The sequence below is a fragment of the Felis catus genome, chromosome D1, assembly GCF_018350175.1.
Source record: "Felis catus isolate Fca126 chromosome D1, F.catus_Fca126_mat1.0, whole genome shotgun sequence".
NCBI lineage: Eukaryota > Metazoa > Chordata > Mammalia > Carnivora > Felidae > Felis > Felis catus.
In genome coordinates, this window is record NC_058377.1 from 27,034,136 (window position 1) to 27,055,643 (window position 21,508).

General features: G+C 39.8%; 1 long non-coding RNA gene across 4 annotated transcripts in view; it reads left to right on the top strand.

Moving 5' to 3' along the window:
- LOC109491894 overlaps positions 1-21,508 on the top strand; it is a 72,026-nt gene that overhangs the window by 18,478 nt on the left and 32,040 nt on the right. For 2 of the 4 annotated variants that reach the window (XR_002736151.2, XR_002145473.3), the window contains exon 4: positions 776-1,957. This is a non-coding gene — a long non-coding RNA (uncharacterized LOC109491894). Of the gene's footprint in view, positions 1-775; positions 1,958-14,884; positions 15,002-21,508 lie in introns of those variants that run through there. The other 2 variants (XR_006586128.1, XR_006586129.1) reach the window with 1 other exon arrangement.

The following is a 21,508-nucleotide window of genomic DNA, read 5'->3' on the forward strand; positions in this document are numbered from 1 at the left end:
GGAATAAGAACTTGTTTGGGTAGTTAAAGTTTTATAGATGAGGAATCCACTAGGATATTGGATGACAGTTGAGAACAGATAAGCTTCTGAAATGTTCTGTCCAGGTAGTAAATTGCTCAGGGAGCTGGTGCTTGCTGACAGTATGGGACAGCTGCAGTTACATGCTACAAATGGTAGGGTCTGTTTCTGGATGCAAATTGATTCCAGCTCATGAAGGGTTTTGAGCAATGCCAAAAATGATCTAGTAGAAGAAAATGTGAAAATAATGAGATGGCTGGTTCTGGTGCTAAATTAGAGCCTCCCCTCAGGGCTGAGAGAACCTGTCTAATCCAATTCATTCCTAATGGTAGCTGTCATATCAGTTTGTCCTAATCCTGACTGTGGTTCACAGCTGTATCTCAGAAATGACTTGGGAAGGTAAGCCTTTAGTAATTGTCTCCATCTTTCCATTTCCAACCTCTTTCTCCTGCCAGTAGCACCCCTACCTCTCCTCTCAGTCTTCTTCTCTGACTACTTATCTTCTTTTGCCTCCTACTCCCTCAGTGAAAATAATACTCCAAGGAAATAATCTGCTAAATGAATTCACATTAAGGTGTACATATTGAATAAGACTTGAGTGTAAACATGTTCAGGGGCTGTTTGCATTTTAACAGCAATCTATACTTCAAGATAAAAGAAAAAATGTCTAATTGTGAAGCTCTAATTGTTACCTGTTCAATAGGAAAAAGAATTTTTAGAGGAGCTTGTTCCAACTCAGTGTTATTCTGTTTCCTAGGTATTCACTACTCCAGAGCGCATGAAGAAATACAAATTATAAAAGAGCTTTAAAAAAACAAATTTGTTCTCCCAATGTGCAATGAAGCTCTGGGGCTGATTTGAGTATATCATTGCTGGATAACAAACTTTTACATTCGTCTAGCCAGAGACACCAGGGATAAAGCCAAGACCTTGATTATATTGAGAAGTTGAGTCAAGGAGATTTTCACCTTGCTATAGGAAAAGCTGATAAGAAATAATAGAACAATCTAATTTAGGATCTTGAATATTTTAAAGGATAATAAGCAGCCTCCATTCCTTTTCATGGCCTTTTTTCCTGTCATCATCAGAGAATCTTCTTTGGGATACGGTACACAAAGTGGTCATTGGGGGGAGTGGGTAGTGTCAGTGCTAGAAAAATGGGTACCAGGAAGTAAGAGCTAAGAGTGGGAAACACTCTTCATCATGATTGAATCTAAACTCTCCTAGCTTCTGTTTCTTCCTCTGTAATGTGGGAACAATAATATCTATTGAAGAGAATTAGAACTCTTTTGATTGTAAGCTATAAGAAGCCATGTTGAACTAGGTTAAGTTGGTGGGGGGGAGGAATTTATAGGCTTCATTCTGGATGTCCAAGGGGCATTGGCTGGATCCTGAGACCTAAAGAATCCCTTCAGAACTTTCTGGCTCTCCATTTCTTAGCTCTACTTGTTTTTATTTGGATTTATTCTCACACCATTTTAATTTTGTATCAGCTAAGAAGATCTAAAAAAATGTATCTATCAGCTTAACAATTCTAACAGAAAATCTCATTCAGATATCAGTCCCAAGGAAGATTACATTGCCTTGCTCAGGTTAGATGTCTAAACCCTAGCCAATCACTGTGTGGTGGGATTTGTTGATTGGCCAGCCTAAATCATATGTGTAACCCAGTGACTTGGCCAGTATACCATAGATCCTTTCCAGGATCACCTTGCATGGAGGGAGAATTCCCTAAAGGATTCAGGAAGCAGAGGATGGGAAAGTATGCTGGGCATAAAAATATTATAGCTATTATAATCTATCCAACCTACCACTACAGGTTAAAGAATCAAATGAGCAGATACAGGGAAGCTGTTCATAAAATGCAATCATAATTAAAACTTTTTATTCCAATGATGGTAAATACCATGATCATTGAAATAAAGAAAGCTGCACTGTATAAAGATGGCTTTATTATTATTATTAAGGATGGGAAAAGATGAACCATTCAACATCTGGTGTGAAATAACTGGATAGGCCTCTGAAAAAAATGAAAGTAGAAGCCCTACGTCTCACACATAACAAATGGATTAAAGATTTAAATGTAAAAATGAAACCATAAAAGTACTAGAAGAAAACATAAGAAAATTCTTTTATAATCTTGGAATGGGAATGGTTTTCGAATCATTATTCAAAATTCTGAACTCATAAAAATATGACTGATGAATAAAACTACATCAGGGGCGCCGGGGTGACTCAGTTTGTTAAACATATGACTCTTGATTTCAGCTCAGGTCATGATCTCACAGTCATGAGATGGAGCCCCGTGTTGAGCTCTGCGCTGAGCATAGAGCCTAAGATTCTCTCTCTCTCCCTCAGCCTCTCTCTCCTGCTAGTGCTGTCTCTCTTTTTAATTTTTTTTTAATGTTTATTTTTTGAGAGAGAGAGAGAGAGACAAAGTACAAGTGGGGGAGAGGCAGAGTGAGAGAGAGAGGGATACCAGAATCCAAAGCAGGCTCTAGGGTCTGAGCTGTCAGAACAGAGCCTGATGTGGGGCTCAAACCCATGAACTGAGAGAGCATGACCTGAGCCGAGGTCGGATGCTTAACTGACTGAGCCACCAAGGTGCCTCTCTCTCTCTTAAAAAACAAAAACAAAAGAATGACATCAAAATCAAACATTTGTATGGTGAAAAACATCATTTGAGAAAAAGCCAAAAGGCAAAAAACAAATGGAATAAGAGGCAGTAATGCATTGGAGATGGCCTGCACTGGCTCACAGGAGCTGATTATTTAATTTTCAGGAACTTTGAAAGCTGATTATCAAACACAGCCATTATTTAAAATTAAGTCATACAGGCTTATAATTAAACACAGAATGTTACAAACAAAGGTAAAAAATACTCCAAACACATCACTTTCTAATTGTTTAACTACATTTTACTGTCATCCATGCTCTTGAGGTTATGCGTATTGTGTCTATACCGTGGAGATATTATATAATGGTCCGCTGCTGCACATCTCTTTCCAATTCCACATTTAGAGATGTCATATTGGTAGCTTGAAATTATCTGTGGTGGGAACATTTACACCATGGAAGTTGCCAAATGCTGTGAACCAGGGCATATTTTCCCCAGAGACCACTGTTAAACATTAACCAACACAGCAGTGGAAAACAGTTTTTGCAACTCACATTACAGAGAAAGGGCTAATCTCCCTATATAATGTGTTCCTGTAAGTGAAGTATAAAAATACTATTAACCTAATAGAAACATTAGAAAACTATGAAGTGTCCATTCTTAGAAATAAAGTGCTCTGTGTCATAAGAGAAATGCAAATCAAAACCATCCTGAGATACTATTTTTTTACCTATTAAATTAACAAAACTCCAAGTTAAATAAAACTCTGTTGGCAAGGCTGTGGGGAAACAGACTTCCTCTTACATTGCTGATGAGGATATAAGTTCATATAACTACTTTGGAAGGCAATTTGGCAATATATATGTAAAATTACTAATATATCAACTATCTGACCCAGCAGCTCCATCTCTGGGAATTTACCCTATCATATAGTATAGAGCGACTTTGTTTTCTTTTTAATAGTAAAAGATTGGAAACAACACAAACGTCCATCCACATGGACTGGCTTAATAATCTGTGGAACAGTCAGACAATGGAATTAACTGGAGCTGTAAAAAACTTTAAGTCATTCTCCAAGTTGAATATGTAAGAATCTCCAAGTTATATTTTCCCCCATAGTTTTATTGAGATATAACCAACATATAACAATGTATTTGTTTAAATTATAGAACACAGTGCTTTGATGTATGTATATCTTGCAAAATAATCACCACAGTAGATTTAGTTAACATCTATAACCTCATGTAGTTACATTTTTTTTCTTGTGATGGGAACTTTTAAGATCTTGTAAGATCTTAGCAACTTTCAAATATACAATACAGTATTTTTTTTCAACGTTTATTTATTTATTTTTGGGACAGAGAGATACAGAGCATGAACGGGGGAGGGGCAGAGAGAGAGGGAGACACAGAATTGGAAACAGGCTCCGAGCTCTGAGCCATCAGCCCAGAGCCTGATGCGGGGCTCGAACTCACGGACCGCGAGATCATGACCCGGCTGAAGTCGGACGCTTAACCGACTGCGCCACCCAGGCGCCCCGACAATACAGTATTTTTATCTATAGGCATCATGCTGTACTTATATCTCCAGAACTTGTTTATCTTATGACTGAAAGTTTGTACCTTTGGATCACCTTCACTCATTTTGCTCACCCCTACCCCTTGCCTCTGGCAGCCACCAACCTGTTCTCTTCTATGAGTTTCTTTGTTTTTTTAGACTCCATATATAAATGAGATCATACAATATTTGTGTTTCTCTGTCTGACTCATTTCACTTAGCATAATGCCCTGGGGATCCATCTATATTGTCCAAATGGTAGGATTTCCTTCTTTTTTTATGACTGTATACTATTCATATAGTATTCAAATATAATACTTTCTTTGTTCATCAGGTTACATTATTAAGTGAAAAAAGGCAAGGTTAATATCAGAGTGTATATCACATTATATTTTGCATAATTAAATAAAAATATAGTTGTATGTGATTTGCATAAACAAACTGGAAGGATAAATAAGAAACTAATGGAAATGATAATGGGGGAGGTTGCTATTTGGATGTGGGAACTGGGTGTGTGAAAAATGGGGTGAGATCGAGACTTGGCATTATCTTTTTACACTAAAATAAATGTTTAACTATTTCAATGTTCTTTTTAAAAAAATTTTTTTAAATGTTTATTTATTTAAAAAAAAATTTTTTTTTAACGTTTATTTATTTTTGAGACAGAGAGAGACAGAGCATGAATGGGGGAGGGGCAGAGAGGGGGAGACACAGAATCTGAAACAGCTCCAGGCTCCGAGCGGTCAGCACAGAGCCCGACGCGGGGCTCGAACCCACAGACTGTGAGATCATGACCTGAGCCGAAGCCGGCCGCTCAACCGACTGAGCCACCCAGGCGCCCCTAAATGTTTATTTATTTTTGAGAGACAGAGTACAAGTGGGGAAGGAGCAGAGACAGGGAGACACAGAATCCAAAGCAGTTTCCAGGCTCTGAGCTGTCAGCACCAAGCCCAATGCAGGGCTCAAACTCAGAACCTTGAGATCATGATCTGAGCCAAAGTCAGCGCTTAACCAACTGAGCCACCCAGGCACCCCTCAATGTGCTACTTTTTTATAAAGCTAAGTGAAAAGAAAGAAAAGCTTCACTAAATAACTTGGTTGTTTATTCCACTAGACATTCAATAAATAGTTATTGAGCAGCGACCATGTGACAGGCACTGTCCTAGGAACTGCTCCCAGAAGACAGCACCAGACCATGTAAGCTGTGAAGAGTTTAGTGGTTGTCTTTGACATATGTCACTCTTGAAATGCCACATCTTCTATTACACCCATTCAACAGTTCTCTCATCCCATCTGGTCTCATATTCACTGCCTCAACATGGGGAAACAGCCCCCAGGCCCTTCAGGTCTAGTGACCATTTAATGTTTGTGTCTTCACTGTGGATGTTCTTTGTATATGATTTCACATCTCTGTTTGTCTTTCTTTTTGAGTGTGTTGTTTAATGTAATTGATGGAATTTGATATTTTAAAAGCTCAGGGCTTTCATTTTATGGACCGTGAACGAAATAGACAACAATTCCTGTGAATTTACATTCTAGCGCTGATCAGAGATGGGCTTTGTGAAGAGGCGATATTGAACACAGACATGAAAGTTATAAGGGAAAGTGCTTGTCAGTATCTGGGATTATGCTTGTAGGTTCATAATAATTATTATTTTTGCTGCCCTCAGGGGAATTGCAAAACATTACACACACACACACACACACACACACACACACACACACACACACACTTACCCTTATTTACGAATATACACTGCTGCCAAACTATCTAATGCCTATTTCCAACTGATTGCTTACCTGGTAATGATGATAGCTTTGAAAGGAGTAAACCACCTCTGGTCTCTTGCTCTGGCTCCCAGTAACCAAGGTCACAGCAGACATTTCGGCGGCCTCTCGCTTTGATTGACAGATATACCTCTGGTTGTGGGGGCTTTGTCCTCATTCCAAATGAAGCTAAATGGCCCATAAAATTAAACCCTGACCTTTTAAATATCATATTCTACCAACCAGAGTAAACAACACACTTGAAAAGAAAAAAAAAAAAAACAAGATGTGAAAATGTATACAGAGAACACAGGGGAGAATAAAACATTCAATTTATTACCAGACCTTGACAGTCATGGTGGGATTTTTTTTTGCCATGTTGGGGTCACCTATATGAGACTGGTTTGGAGGAAAGAACACTGTTGGGTAGGCATAATGTTGGGGGGCATGTGAAGAGCAGTTAATGTGTGTTTAAAGAAACTCACAAATTCTTTAGCTTTAAATCACAACTTACATGATGTGGTGCCTGTTTTCTGGGCTCTCTTTTGTCCCAGCTCCTACTGCATTTTTTGTTGTTGTTGTTGTTGTTGTTGTTGGTAATTGTTGATTAAGTGGTGAGCTCCTTAGAGGAAAGTACTGTACATATTTCCCCCATATCCCTAGAACCTAGCACAGCCCTGACATTTAGAAGCCTCCTTTGAAAGACTGGGGAAGACATGTCCTATGAAGCAAGAAACTGGATAACCTTGTAGACATCTCTTTGCTTTGCGAGAGTTAGAGTCCAAGAGGCATGCTTTGTTTTTCATTTGGGTGAGTTGATGGACTGTGGGTGTTTTTGGTAACTGTTAAGATTTCCTCCTCCCAGTTACCCTGCACTCTACATGTACACATAATGCAGCTGGCTCAGCACAGCTGACTGTGACAGTTCTCAGCTCCGTGCCAGCTGGTTAGGCTCTCCCATGAATTTGTCCCAGAGTCTCCCACACCCTGTGATCTGACTGTAATCCAATCCCCTTCCTTAGACTTCTCTGATCACCCTCCCTGTGTTTTCCTCACCCCTGTCCCTTGCTCTATGAGCTGCTCAGACTTCAGCAGCTATGTGGGACTAAAGCATGCTCTGAGTTCATCCACAGAGCATGTGCCGGGACAGCCAAGTACTCCAGGTTTGAATAAAATGACCCAATCTATTTGGTATTCACTGGGCAGTCACATAGGGACATGTCCATTCTGGGATGTCCCTCAACAGGGCAGATGCTGCCTCAGCCAGATTTGCCAAAGGTCCTTAAGTCTGGCTCCTGGTGGGAGGCTGGGGAGGTCAAAGTATACCTTCCACTGCTGCCCTGCCACGCTCCTTGTTCTACCACCATTTTGCCTTAATAATGAGTTCCCATAGGAATTCCTACCCCAAATTTCATTTGGATTCCTCCCAATTTGATATCCCTCACCTGGTCTGTAACTGCAAATTTAGAAGACTCAAAATAGCAGCTTTCATAGACAAGGGACTATTTCATTTCTGGGAGTAAAGAATTGGCACTGGCTAATGAGTTATATTCCAATGTACAATGCCCTCTGATTGTGTATTATATATTAGCACTCTGGACTTGAAAGAGACAATTGTGTAATGTTTGCCCATTAATTGAGAATAATCATCTCAGCTGCACAGTGTTGCATACCAGCCAAGCTTGTCATTCTCTGATCCAACAGCTTTTAATTGTTGTGTTGCCCTTTAATGGCAACCATTCTCAGAGTTTAGAGAACAAAAACAGAGACTTACCTAAATATCAGCTCCTTCCCACCCTGAGAGAAAAGAATCCATTTAGATGGAAAGGATTTGCGTTTTCTAATCCCTGGAGAGTGATCATGCCGTAGCAATTTCCATTATCCATCAAGTCTAAATGCTAAGGCCATGGGATTGCTTCTTCCTAATAAAGTTAGGAAATGTAGCAGACAAGGAAAAGGCTTGCATGATTACACAGTAAGCTGGAGACTAAAATAGAAGAGATGCCTTAAAATCATTGTCAAGACTCTTTTGAATGCAAGTAACAGAAAATCTAAATCAAATTGTCTTATGTCAAAATTTTTATTGGTTCACATAACTGAAAAATCCTGGGGTGGAACTGCTTCAGCATGTCTGGATTCCAGGGCTCAAAAATATCTTCAAGCTTTGGTCCCATGCTCTCCATATCGTGAGTCTTCTCCTCTACTGCTGCATTCTTAGATGGGCACTCCCCTCCTCAGGCAAGATGGCAGGTGGCAGCTTAGTTCCAGGCTCACATCTCTGGTGAAAGTTCCAAGATGGAATTTCACTGGACCAGCTTGGGTTATGCTCTTTATTCTGAATCCATCGTGATGGCCAGGGAGAATGGAGTGTATTCACTGGCCACACCTTAATCACGCTCACCCCTGTGGGTGAAAGGCAGAGTCAAATCCATCAACCTGAACCATGTGAACTAGCAATAGAAAGTGGTCGTGTGTCCCCAAGGGGGGAAAAAAAAAACAGGCACTGTTATCAGAAAAATGGGACTGGATACAGAACAAGCAAGAAAAACTGAGGTACTGTACTTTCATCTCAACTTCAGGAATGGATGTCTTTGTAGGTTGGTAATTTAAGCTTAATGTCTTCTCCCAGAACTCTCTGTATAATAAAGATGACCATTTACCAAGTATCTGACATTGTGTGGAGTGTTTACATATATCCTCTCATTTAATCCTTACAACTAAAGAATCAGGCAGGTATGATTAACCCCTCTTCTAAATGAAGGAATGGAGGCAGATGGAGATTGAGTAACATGCTCCAAGCCACACAACTATTAAAAGGTGAGTTATAACTCAACTGGAGCCTAACTCCAAAGTACTTGCCTTTTCTCCTTTTCTGTGTTTCCCAAACTTGCCCATTTGCAAGACTTTCTGTAGTGCTTATTGAACATAGAGGTTCTCAGGCACATTCTCTCCTCTACTCCCAGCTCTGCCCCAGAAATTATAATTCAATAAGTCTGGGCTAAAGTCTGGGAATCTCTTTTGTTAACAAGTGTGCTCTGATTCTTATGATCAGACTAGTTTTAAAATGCACAATATCATGCTGCCTCCCACAGGTTAAAAATACCTGCACATGGCCACTGCCCAATGCTGGCTCCCTTTTCCTGTCTGCTCCTTTTCTCCACAGAGCATGTAAGGGAATTGCTTTAGCTGCTGGCTATGCTCAGTTCACTCTCTAGAGCAGTTGTCTCCAAAGATGGGGACTAGGGGGCATACAGAGGTTCTGGTGGTGTCTGGGGAGGCAATATTTTTCCTGTTTTTTTTTTTCAATTTCTGTCTGATTTTTATTTAAAAAGAGAAAAAATTCAACTTTACCAAACTTGATATGCAAATTGGCACTGGTATTCTCCTGAGGCACCTGTGAGGCATTTATGATACCTGAGGTGTCTTCAGAGGAGGGCAGGTGGTCCCACAATGCACAGAGATAATGGTGCTCCCATCCTTTGCTAGTTTCCAGGCCCCTGAAACCTTATCTGTACCTAAGGAGAATTACAGATTATATTATCCTGTCCCCCAAAGTCCCCAGGCTTAGAGGGTTTTGGAGGCCAGTTTTACAAAATCATCAATAAACATATAACCATTATGTTATGCCTGTTTCAGATGATGGAAAAGGGAGGAAGGCCACTCAGATCTTTTTATGAATTAGTATAACTTTGATACTGCTGACAAGGACAAAACAAGAAAAGAAAAATGTAGATGTAGGATTCCTAAACAAAGGACTAGTAAACTTAATTTGGAAGTGCAGTGAAAACAATAGATACCCATTTGCAATGACATGGATGGAGCTGGAGAGTATAATGCTAAGTGAAATAAGTCAGAGAAAGACAAATACCATACGATTTCACTCATATGTAGAATTTAAGAAACAAAACAAATGAGCAAAGGGGAAAAGGAGAGAGAAAGACACAAATCAAAAAAGAGGCCCTTAATTACAGAGAACAAACTGATGGTTACCAGAAGGTAGAAGGGTGGGTGGGTGAAATAGGTGTGGGTTAGGGAGTCATGGAGGATTAAGGAGTGCACTTGTCGTGATGAACGCTGGGTGATGAATGGATTTGTTGAATTACTATATTGTATACCTGAAACTAATGTAACACTGTATGTTAACTAACTGGAATTAAAATAAAAACTAAAAAAATATAGATAGCTGATAGTTCAAATAAGTAGGATCCATGGAACACAGCCATGCAGTGTCATTATTTTCTTCCTGCTATTGTCCTTAAAAGCTGATATATGGCACTGGTTCTTTCTTACCTATGAATAAATGAAAATCTATAGTCTTTTCTGGCCACTCCAAGTAAAAAGTCTTTTGATCATGAAAAACTTTCTCAGTTTATGAATTAAAACGTATAGTTCTAGGTAACAGTCGAACTTCTAGCACTACAAAATTAAAGCTTATCCTCATCCTCAACCTGGGCCGGCAGCAGGTGGAAAGTTTGGAATAGACAACAGGGTATTATCTCATCTGTTTCCCTCAGTTGATTTCCTCTTCCATCTCATGCATTCATTAGTTAGTCTCTGACTCCTCTGGGGTTGAAGTAGGGGGAGGGAGGGGAGCAGTAGGAAAGCTCCTACTTGCCCAGCACTATTATGAACTGTTACCAGAACATCCTAGACTGGGCGGAAGTTTAAAGCTAACTTTTTTTTTTTTTAATCATGGAACTCTCTATGGGCTTTCTTTGAGACCCCCTATTTCTGAGAATCTCTCACCTACAATTTAATTTGTGCAAAAGAATGCACCCTTTCTACTTAGTTTCCACCCATGACAGCACTACTTCTTTATAGAAGCTGATCCTCTCAAATGGAACTAAGATGATCCCACAAAGGCACATATTCGCTTATGCCCCACAACTGGCTCATAGTAAATATCTCCACACTTCGCTCAGATGAATTCTGGGAATGTGGGGTTTCTCCACTGCCTCTGTTTGCTCTGTGTTGGAGCGGCTAGCAGCCAGTCTCTCCTGGTTTAACTTTCTGAGATGTTAGACACAGTCTACACCGTTCTTCGAGTTCTAGGAGACTTCATGGAAGAGCAAGGGGCCTAGAACCCAGATTTCATTTTTAAAAAGATGGTGGAATTTGTTCTATTAGATATGCAGACTTATTTTTATTTTTTATTATTATTATTTTTATTAAAAAATTTTTTTGATGTTTGTTTATTTTTGAGAGAGACAGAGACAGAATGCAAGTGGGTTAGGGCAGAGAGAGAGGGAGGCACAGAATCCGAAGCAGGCTCCAGGCTCTGAGCTGTCAGCACAGAGCCTGACATGGGGCTCGAACTCACGAGCTGTGAGATCATGACCTGAGCTGAAGTTGGATGCCCAACCGACTGAGCCACCCAGGCTCCCCCAGGCTTATTTTTAAATAAGTCTTAAAAGTTAGGACATGGGATGATGCAAGAATTGGAAAATAAATTGCTGGAACAGGATAGGAAGCCCAGGAATACACTTACACATATGTACATCATATACTCAGTATAAAGGTAGAATTACAAATTGGTGGAAAAATAATGCTTGGGAAACTGATTATCTGTATGGAAAAATACAAAATTGGATCCCTCTCTTACATCATAGGTGGGTTGAAATCCTACAAGTAAAAAAAAATTTTTAAATCCTACAGGTAAGAAAATATTAGTCTTTATGACCTTGTGTATAGAAAGGTTTCTTAGGGGCATCTGGCTTGCTCAGTCAGAAGAGCATGTGACTCTTGATCTTGGGGTTGTAGGTTCAAGCCTCATGTTGTGGGTAGAGATTATAAATAAACTTTAAAAAAAGAAAAATATTTCTTAGAGTGTGCACCTATAGGAAAAAATAAGGATAATTTTTATCATATTATATTAACAGCAAATTTTCTGCAACAACAAAAGATACCATAAACAAAATAAAAAGACAAAAATGCAGACATTTGGGAAAAGATATTTAAAATGCAAAATTTAACAGAGAAAAGGTATCCAGAATATTGAAAAAGCCCCTACAAACCAATAATGATGATAATGGTAACAGGCAAGCACTGTCCTAAGCACTTGAGATATATTAACTCTTTTAATCTTTACTGTGTCCCTGTGAGATAGGTATTTATTGTCCCCACTTTATAGATGAAGAAACAGGCACCGAAAATGTTCAATAACTTACCTAAAGTCACTGGTGGACTCGAGTTTGAGCCTAGAAGTCTGGTTCCGGTTCCTGTGGTCTTAGCTACTATGTTTGCTGTCACACTCTAGAAAAACATCAATCCAAGTAGCCAACATACATATAAGAAGAATCTCAACCCCACTAGCGATCAAAGAAGTGCAAATTATAATACCAAGGAGAAATCATCTCATACCCATGAGTTGGACAAAAAAAAAAAAAAAAAAAAAATCTGACAATACCAAGTTTGAGTGAGGATGTAGGAAGAACATGAAACCTTTTATTTATTAAGAATTTTAAAATTTGAGGGGCACCTGGGTGGCTCAGCCGGTAGAGTGTCTGACTTTGGCTCAGGTCATGATCTCGTAACTTGTGAGTTTGAGCCCCCTTTTCGGGCTTTGTGCTGACAGCTCAGAGCCTGGAGGCTGCTTTGGATTCTGTGTCTCCCTCTCTCTCTGCCCCATTCTGTCTCTGTCTCTCTCAAAAATAAATAAACATTAAAAATTTTTTTTAAATAAAAAAATAAAAGAATTTTAAAATTTGAGTATAATTGACATACAAGTTATCTTACTTTTGGATGTACTTATTTATTAACAATTTTTTAAAAGACTTTATCTTTTAAAGTAATCTCTACACTCAACGTGGGGCTCAAACAAAATCCCAAGGTCAAGAGTCGCATGCTCCACCAACTGAGCCAGCCAGGTGCCACTAAAATTGTTTCTTTTACTTGAGTATAGGGGGAAATGAAGTCTTTTGTACACTGCTGATGGGAGTATAGATTTGCACAACCATTTTGGAGAGCAATTTGGCTATAATTAGCAAATTTGAAGGTGCTTATATGCTATGACCCAATAGTTTTACATCTAGAAATATACGCTAGAGAAATTTTCATGCTGTGTGCACAGGGAGATGTATTGAAGAATATTCATTGCAGTATTGTTTATAATAGCAAAATTTGAAAACCTCAGAATTTACTAACAGAAAAAATTGTGATATATAAAATAAAATAACATGCAGCAATTAAAATGAACCAGCAATATATCTACCAATATAGGTAATTATGAAAAAAAATAGTATCTTATGGGAAAAACTGGTTGAAGCAAAATACCTGTAGTGTAATACAATTCTGTAATATTTAAACATCCATAAAACAATGCTATTAAATGTGTATGTATATAAAATATGTGGTAAAAGAAGGAAAATTTGAACAAGAATGATAAATAATGTTTTCATGATAGTATTTACCTCTGACAGAAAAAGAAGGGCAATGAGATAGGGGAGATGTCTGCCTAGTAAGTCTCCATTATATTTGTAATGCTTGATTAAAAAAAATCCTAGGGCACCTGGGTAGCTCAGTCAGTTAAGCCTCTGGCTCTTGATTTTGGCTCAGGTCATGATCTCATGATTTGTGAGTTTCAGCCCCGCACTGGGCTCTGTTCTGACAGTGCAGAGCCTCTTAGGATCTTCTCTCTCCCTCTCTCTCTCTGCCTCACTCTCTCTCAAATAAATAAATAAATAAATAAACTTAAAAAAATGAAAAAAAGTAAAAACCCGTGAGTTCATAATGATACCTAAAACAACAACAAACACAAAATACAGCCTAATAGTTTCCATTGGAAGTTGCTAGATAATAATTATTCTGTAAATGAATAAATAATGAGAAAGCATTCATTTTATCTTTTGTACACCAACTATATTTCAGTTACTAGATATCTGATAAAGTGGGTTCTATATAGAAGAACTCCAAACAATAAATGCAAAATGAAAGGTAGAAGTTTTAAAAATTTGCCATTTTCAACCTCTAATGAAGTAATTGATCTAGGCAGCATTCACTAATGAGGCTAAAACTATTAGCTGAGATGTTGATGGGGAACATTATAATGGAAGGGTCAGGTTGACACCACATACAACCTGTGATCAATCTTAGTGTCTTGAAAAGTTGTACAGCCTAAATATTATATGCCTCATGAGATGATACAACAAGAAGTATCTCTTATGATGTTTCTTGCCTAAAAAATTGAACTTGATTCCAATTGAGTCTTTAGAACTGCTACTAGTTTACAGGAAATGTGAGGGATAAAAGAATTGCTTAAATGACAAAGATATGATTGGTTAGATCCCAAAGATGGGACATTCTATAGGAAGTGTAACTCAGTTTCTCCAAATATGCTTTACGCTCCTACAAGAATGGCAGTAGAGAAAAAGCAGAGTGAGTTATTATAGTGAGTTATTATATTATCAGTATAAATACACTGAGGAGATAAAACAACCAAATGCATTGTGAGGTCTTTATTTAGATCCTGATTCAAATAAATCAGCAATAATGAGTTTTTCCTATTGGAGAAAAATCAAGGAAATGTGCATAAGGATTGATGGTAGAGGTCATTAAGTAGTTATTGTTATTTTTTCTTAATTTTTTTAAGTTTATTAATTTTGACACAGAGAGAGGGAGTGAGAGTGTGTGGAGGAGGGTCAGAGAGAGGGGAGAGAGAATCTAAAACAGGCTCCACATCGTCAGCATGGAGCAAGACACGGCTCAAATTCACAGACTGTGAGGTCATGACCTGATCCAAAATCAAGAGTTGGACGCTTAACTGACTGAGCCACCCAGGTGTCCCAGGAGTTATTTATGATAAGTATGATGAAGGTATAGTTATTATGTTTAAAACATGTCCTCAACATCAAGATGAGGACACGTTAGACAGACTGTAACACAGTGAAATAAATGTTTCTCCAATGGTCTTTTACCCCAACCCTTCAGGGAACCTTAATTACAGAAACCAGTCAAATACTTCACTCAAGGGTCTATATGCTCTGAGAGTCTGGGAAGAGAGTGCAGTGCAAATGAAGAGAACCAGATTTCCCACGCTTTGGTGAGGTGAGTGTTGGAGGAGAGCACTAGGGCACCACATAAATGTTTGTGGGGCTGGGACCATCCCTCAGCCCAGAGTAGGGGCGCAAGTGGGGTCAGTGCAGCTAAGAGAAGGGCACAGTGTTCTGGGGGCATTGGGTACATGGTAGGGACTGTCAGGAGGAAGTGGACCTTGCAGAGCACACATCAGGTACCCAGGGGCTGCCGGGCTAGAAAGGCAGGATAGGAGGAAGTCTCCTTCTAGGTGAGTATTGAGTATTGTTCTGTGACATTCCCACTCCAGGCTGACACAGCTTGGAGACATCTGACCTGCAGTTGTAGAGCACAGATTTGATATTTTACAACAAGCACAACAGTCCTCACCCAGGATCAAACCCATTTTACTGTGAGGGAAACAAAGGCACAGGATCATATGCTTTGTATCTTTTTAAAAAGCTGGGTGAGAACTACCCCTTAATGCTGGGCTGCTGCTCCATCCGCCACTTGCCTGTAAATTTTCTGCTCACCTTTGTCTAACATGCAGAAAGACCGTCAAAAGAGTTACGGGCTTCAGCCCAAGGGTGTTAATAGTTACTATCTTCTTTCTGGGCTTTTATCAGGAACTGCTGTTCTCACAAATCAAACTGTGAGAACATTTGCCAGAGATTTCCCAAGAGCAGACTTAACTCTTCCTGTTATATCAGAATTAGCCTCTTTAGTTGTCTTTATGCTTCTTGGGGTCTGGGGGGGCCACTATGAAGCCGGGTCCATTCTGTCCCTAGAAGCAGGTGCTCTGCTCTTTTGATTCGATGCCTGCTTCTCCAGTGGGTCCTGGCTGGGTTGGAATGTTTCTGTGGCAGTTTGCCAACAGCAAGAAGACTAAGCGTGCCCTGAGAATTTCCAGTTGTAGGGCTCTGAACCAAGTCCAGGGAGACTTCTACCAAGGAGAACATTTTGATTATTTCTTTTGATCTAAGTTTCTTCCTCCCCATGTCCATAGATCTAACCTGGGAATTACTTTTGATCTTGAAAGGTTTTTGCTTTTTGGACTTATTTAGACCAGGTCTACCTTGTTTATAATGAGTAGGACAACATTTTATTGTAAGTAAGTGTTCATCTATACCCTATACCTTAGGCACGGGACTAAGAAGGGGTTAATGAGAAAAGGATGAAAAGAACCAGGTAGGGTCTCCAGGAAGATAATCCCATGATACATTGCCAAGTATTGAAAAGACAGAGACTAATACTGAGCAGAATAGTGAAGAATAAAGAGCTCTATATTGGCCAGTGTGACCTCTTACAAGGCTTTTAGTCTCTCTTGGCCTCAGTTGCATGGTCTGTAAAGTGACACTAATAATAACTAACTTAGGGACGCCTGGGTGGCTCAGTCGGTTAAGCATCCAACCCTTGATTTCAGCTCAGGTCATGATCTCATGGTTTGTGGGAGCGAAACCCCTCATCTGGCTCCATGCTCAGCATGGAGATTCTCTTAAGATTTAGATTCTCTCCCTCCCCCTCTCTCAGCCCCTCCTCTGCTGGCACGTGCACTCATGAGCTCTCTGTCCTAAAAAACCCCAAAGAACAAAAAACAAAAAAACTAACCCAAGTAAAGGTAAGAAGTTCAACCTGATAAAAATCTGGAATGACTTTCCTTTTCCTTAAATACTTAATACTGACAATGCATCTCATTCATTCAATGATTTACTATTGCTTTATACTCTCATTCATTCATCCATTCCTTCACTCAACAAATACTCACTGAGCACATAGTGTATGAAATTAATGATGCATGATACTATGGGACATAAAAGTGTCTGCCCTCAGGAATTTCCATTTTAATTGTAGAGAGAAGACATACATGGGAAACTATAGTACACCAGGATGCTAAATGCCATCAGAAAGGTGCCAGATGCTGGGGTGCCTGGGTGGCTGAGTTGGTTGAGTGTCCAACTCTTGATTTCAACTCAGGTTACGATCCCAGGGTCATGGGACTTAGACCGGCATTGGGCTCCTGGCTGACAGCTTGGAAACTGCTTGGGATTCTCCTTTCTCTCTCTCTCTCTCTCTCTCTCTCTCTCTCTCTCTCTCTCTCTCTCACCCTCTTCCTCTGGCCCCACTACTCGTGTTCTCTTTCACTCTCAAAATAAATAAATAATCTTAAAAAAACAAAACAAAACAAAAAGAAAGGTGCCAGATGCTATGAGAGTTCAGGAAAAGAGAAATGTTTCCAGGAGGGAATTTCAAGGAAGACTCCATGAAGGATAAAGTGGTTGGCCTGAAGAATAAATAAGATGTGGATAGGTAGATGTGGGGAAAAATATTCTGCAGGCACAGCAAAGGCCTGAGCAGAGATCTGGAGAGGGGGATGTAGGGGATGTGCTTGGGAAACTAAATCATCAAGAAAATAATTGGCAACCGTTGAAGCTATTCAACTGGAAAACCAATTGGAAGCCAACTGCCACAGTGTGAGACTGTGAGCACTTGAAATCAAGGGGTGGGGGAGAAGAAGGTGTGGGTACTGGCCAAGAAAGTACGACCATGGCAGTGAAGAGGAAGGGATGGGAGTGAAGGAATCTGGGTGTCAGAATCCTGATATTTGCCTTTTTTCTTCAAGGTGGGTGGTCACTTTCCAAGGCCTGCTGCCCCTCCATTTTTATATTTGAATAGCACTGGTTTCAATGCCCAGTCATCTGCTCAGAGGGAGTCAGAGTCTGGCCAGACAGCAATACTGTTTGCATCATGATCTTTATTTGGAGTGATATTTGTATTTTGCTTAAGCGTGCCATTTTGCTCTAAAAGTCATTGAGTGAATCAACAACATTTATTCAAAACCCATTGAGGTTTTATGGTTTCTATGTAGTTTCAACAAGAGTTTATTGAGTATCTCTGATGTTTAAGGTGATGTGAAGGGAGGGAGGAAATGATAGCTTGCCTATAGGAGTTTACAAACTCATAGCGGGGGGGTGTGGAAAGCTGTTTATGTAGATTAATTATATAAAATGAGATATGTAAAAAGTACCAGGAAATTAGAACAAGTTCAAATGAGGAAGCATCCGGGTCTTGCAATCCCTTCCTTAAGGGAAGTTTTAGGAAGGAAGTGGACTTCCTAAAATAAAATAAAATAAAATAAAATAAAATAAAATAAAATAATCTCTCTGTAAATGTTCAAGGATGGGGAACCAGATTGTGATTTGGAACTAAAGATCTACGCGGCAATAGATTTCGTAAGGGTGAGCTGCTTCCCAGTTGTATCTCCTGGACCTTCACACTCCGTTTAGCCAATTCCCACACCAGCTACATTAACTTCTGCAGTCTGTTCTCCTTTATCTGGGGAAGGACAGTTGTGGGATGTGCCCGATGAATCAGGGAATGAAGTTGGAGTAAACTATGTGGTCTCCCATTGGTAGGATTTTGACAAGACTGTAGTTTGACAATGAAACTGATATGAACGAAACAAATAGTGCTCTCAGGGCCCTTCATCTGGCCTTTCCATCCTTCAAAATCAGTGTGGTTTGTTCAAAATCCCACCTACTGCTTTTACCAAGACCAAATTTCCACACTCTGAGAATGGATTTCTCTTTGTGGTTTGTTAGGCCACTGTGGTTTCCCCTGCTGGATTCCTTTTTGTGGTTGGAGGTCAAACCCTTTCTTGCCTGCTGCTTCCAGGAATGTGCAGTGTGTGTCCCAGAGTGCTACACAGGGAGGGTTTTATTCTATCTCTTGTGAATGGAATGGCAGTCATCCAGCAGGCCTGGGTGCATGTATAAATAGAGGGACACGTAAGCCCGCATTTAATATCCAGAACATGAACCAGCCTCCATGGTGTGTTACCCCATCATGTTTTGATGAAAGGCTGCTGACAGCACCACAGACCATGCCATGGGGCCCAGCAAACCACCTAATCCCACTGCTTTATCCCAGGCATAGATGGGGGCGGATTTCCCTGCCAGGAACAATGTCTTTCCAGCTACCAGCAGCTCTGAGTATCTTTGGCTCTTCCTACTTCTGTCACCCATTACTCATGACCCTTGGTCAGAGAGGCCAGGGTAAACATGGGAAGACCAAGATGTACAGCTAAACCCCAAATCTTTTATTTTATTTTTCTTGAGGTAGAAGATTTCAACTCAGTCACCTATGAATCCCTTGGACAATGGAGCTAATGTCAAAAGGGCCCATTGAGGGGCACCTGGGTGGCTCAGTTGGTTAAGCAACCGACTTCTGCTCAGGTCATGATCTCATGGTTTGTGAGTTTGAGCCCCATGTTGGGCTCTGTGCTGATTGCTCAGAGCCTGGAGCCTGCTTTGGATTCTGTTTCTTCCTCTCTCTCTCTGCCCCTCTCTTGCTTGTGCACACGCTCTCTCGCTCTCAAAATAAACAAACAAACAAACTTAAAAAAAAATAAAAGGGCTCATTGAAAGTTCAGCATTTCAGATCTCCTGCCTGACTTCCTACAATGTGTCACAGCAGACCATCACTTCCTGATCTATGCAGCATGAAATATGAATTCCTGCCATTCAGATTCTTTACAGTCTGGTTCCAATACTGTTCCCATCTTAGAACTAGCCACATCCTTACTTTAGCTTCTGCTTAATTGGATTGCTTTACTTTCTATTTTCCTAGGCCACTTCTGTCACTATGCCACTACTGTACTGATCTCTCCTAAAATAGCTTCCCTTCTCTCTGACTGTTCAAAGGCTTTCTATCCATTAGGATGAATTTAATTCCAGGACCTCCATGGCCACTCTCATCCACAGGTATCTTTCTCTCTATAGCATGCCTTGTTTTGACTATTTACTTAATGCCTGATTGTATGTATATGTCATAACCTATAGGCTTATATGCTGATTAGAATTGGCAGATTTTAGATCGGAATTCTAGTGTCGCCTGGAATGGAAAGCCCAGGAAGTCAAGGGTCATGCATTATCTTCTTTGTGACTCCTATAGTATTAAGTAGTATGTCCTATATGTAAGAGGGGCCAGGAAGTACTTATTGATTGAAGGAATAATAATCCACTGTTGAAAAAGCAGAGCCTTGGCAATATTTATTAGTGAATCCAGTGACCTTTCAAGGACATTCTCTGGCTAAGCAGTGCAATATGAGGTAATAATTAAAGTTATTCTCAGGTCCCAAAGGGAGCTCAGAGAATATCACTCCATTGAAGTTCCCTGGAGCCTTCTAGAATGTCAGCTTAACCCAGCTTCCATGTTGGGTTGCTTCCACAGTTTTAGATTTCTTGGGATTCTATGTTATGAACTCAGAAGACCTGATTTTTATGATTGTCATCCCAAAATAGCCTTCATATTCATACTCAGTAAGTACTTGATGATTTGATTAAGCCAGAACAGTGTGTCTAACCTTTTATTAGAGAATTTAGGTTTTGAACAATGCCTTTGAAACCCCATGAGTACCTGAAACATATAATCAGTGGTCACAAAACTTTTTCTTTAAATAGTGGCTTTGGCTTTTGTAAACCTCTAAATATAATTGTTATTTTTTTATTTTTTTCACTTTTATAAAACTTGATAAAAAATAGTATTTCAAACTGTACAGTCACCAGAAGTACACAGTTACCAAAAATGCACACATTTCACTTGGTATCTCCTAAATATAATTTTTAGATAAATATGATTAATAAAATGAAGACTCAAATATCATGATATTTTAGCACAAAAGGAGGAATACAAAAAATCAGGGGGAAAAATCAGTGATTTTTGCATGTAGCTTATAGAGGGGCTTTGAAGTTCTTTCAAAACAGAACTTTAAGAAATGTGTTAAATTATAGAATCATTACTGTAATAACAAAAGCTTCCACTTAGTGAGCATTTGTTGTGAGTCATTAAGTATTGGATACTCAAAATCTCATTTAATCCTAAAAGCAACTCTGTGAAGAGGGATTTTATTAGCTCCATCTTAGGGTCATGGAGGTTAGAGGCATGTACCTAGAGGTTACAATAGTTAGCCTGGATTTAAACACAGATTTGTTAGACTCCAAAGCCCATGTGTCACTATCATGACCACCTTGGTGGACAAACACTTGATTGGACATGTTCAATTGTGTATGTTTTTTAAATTTTTTTAAAAAAAGTTTACTTATTTATTTTGAGAGAGACAGAGACAGCATGAGTGGTGGAAAGAGCAGAGAGAGAGGGAGACAGAATTCCAAGCAGGTTCTGCACTGCCAGCACAGAGCCCAATGTGGGGCTTGAACCTCTAAAACCACAAGATCATGACCTGAGCTAACACTAGAGTTGGATGCTTAAGTGACTGAGACACCCACGTACTGTGCCCTGCTCCGCCCTGCCTTTTATGACAAGTTCCTAACAGATGGCTGTAAAGTGTCTGCTCCCCTCTCCCAATTCACAGTTGCTCAAAAATTGTTTGGGGTGCTTGGGTGGCTTAGTCGATTGGGTGTCAGACTTCTGTTCAGGTCATGATCTTGCAGTTCGTGGGTTTGAGCCCCACGTTGGGCTCTGTGCTGACCGCTCAGAGCCTGGTTCCTGCTTCAGATTCTGTGTCTCCCTTTCTCTGCCCCT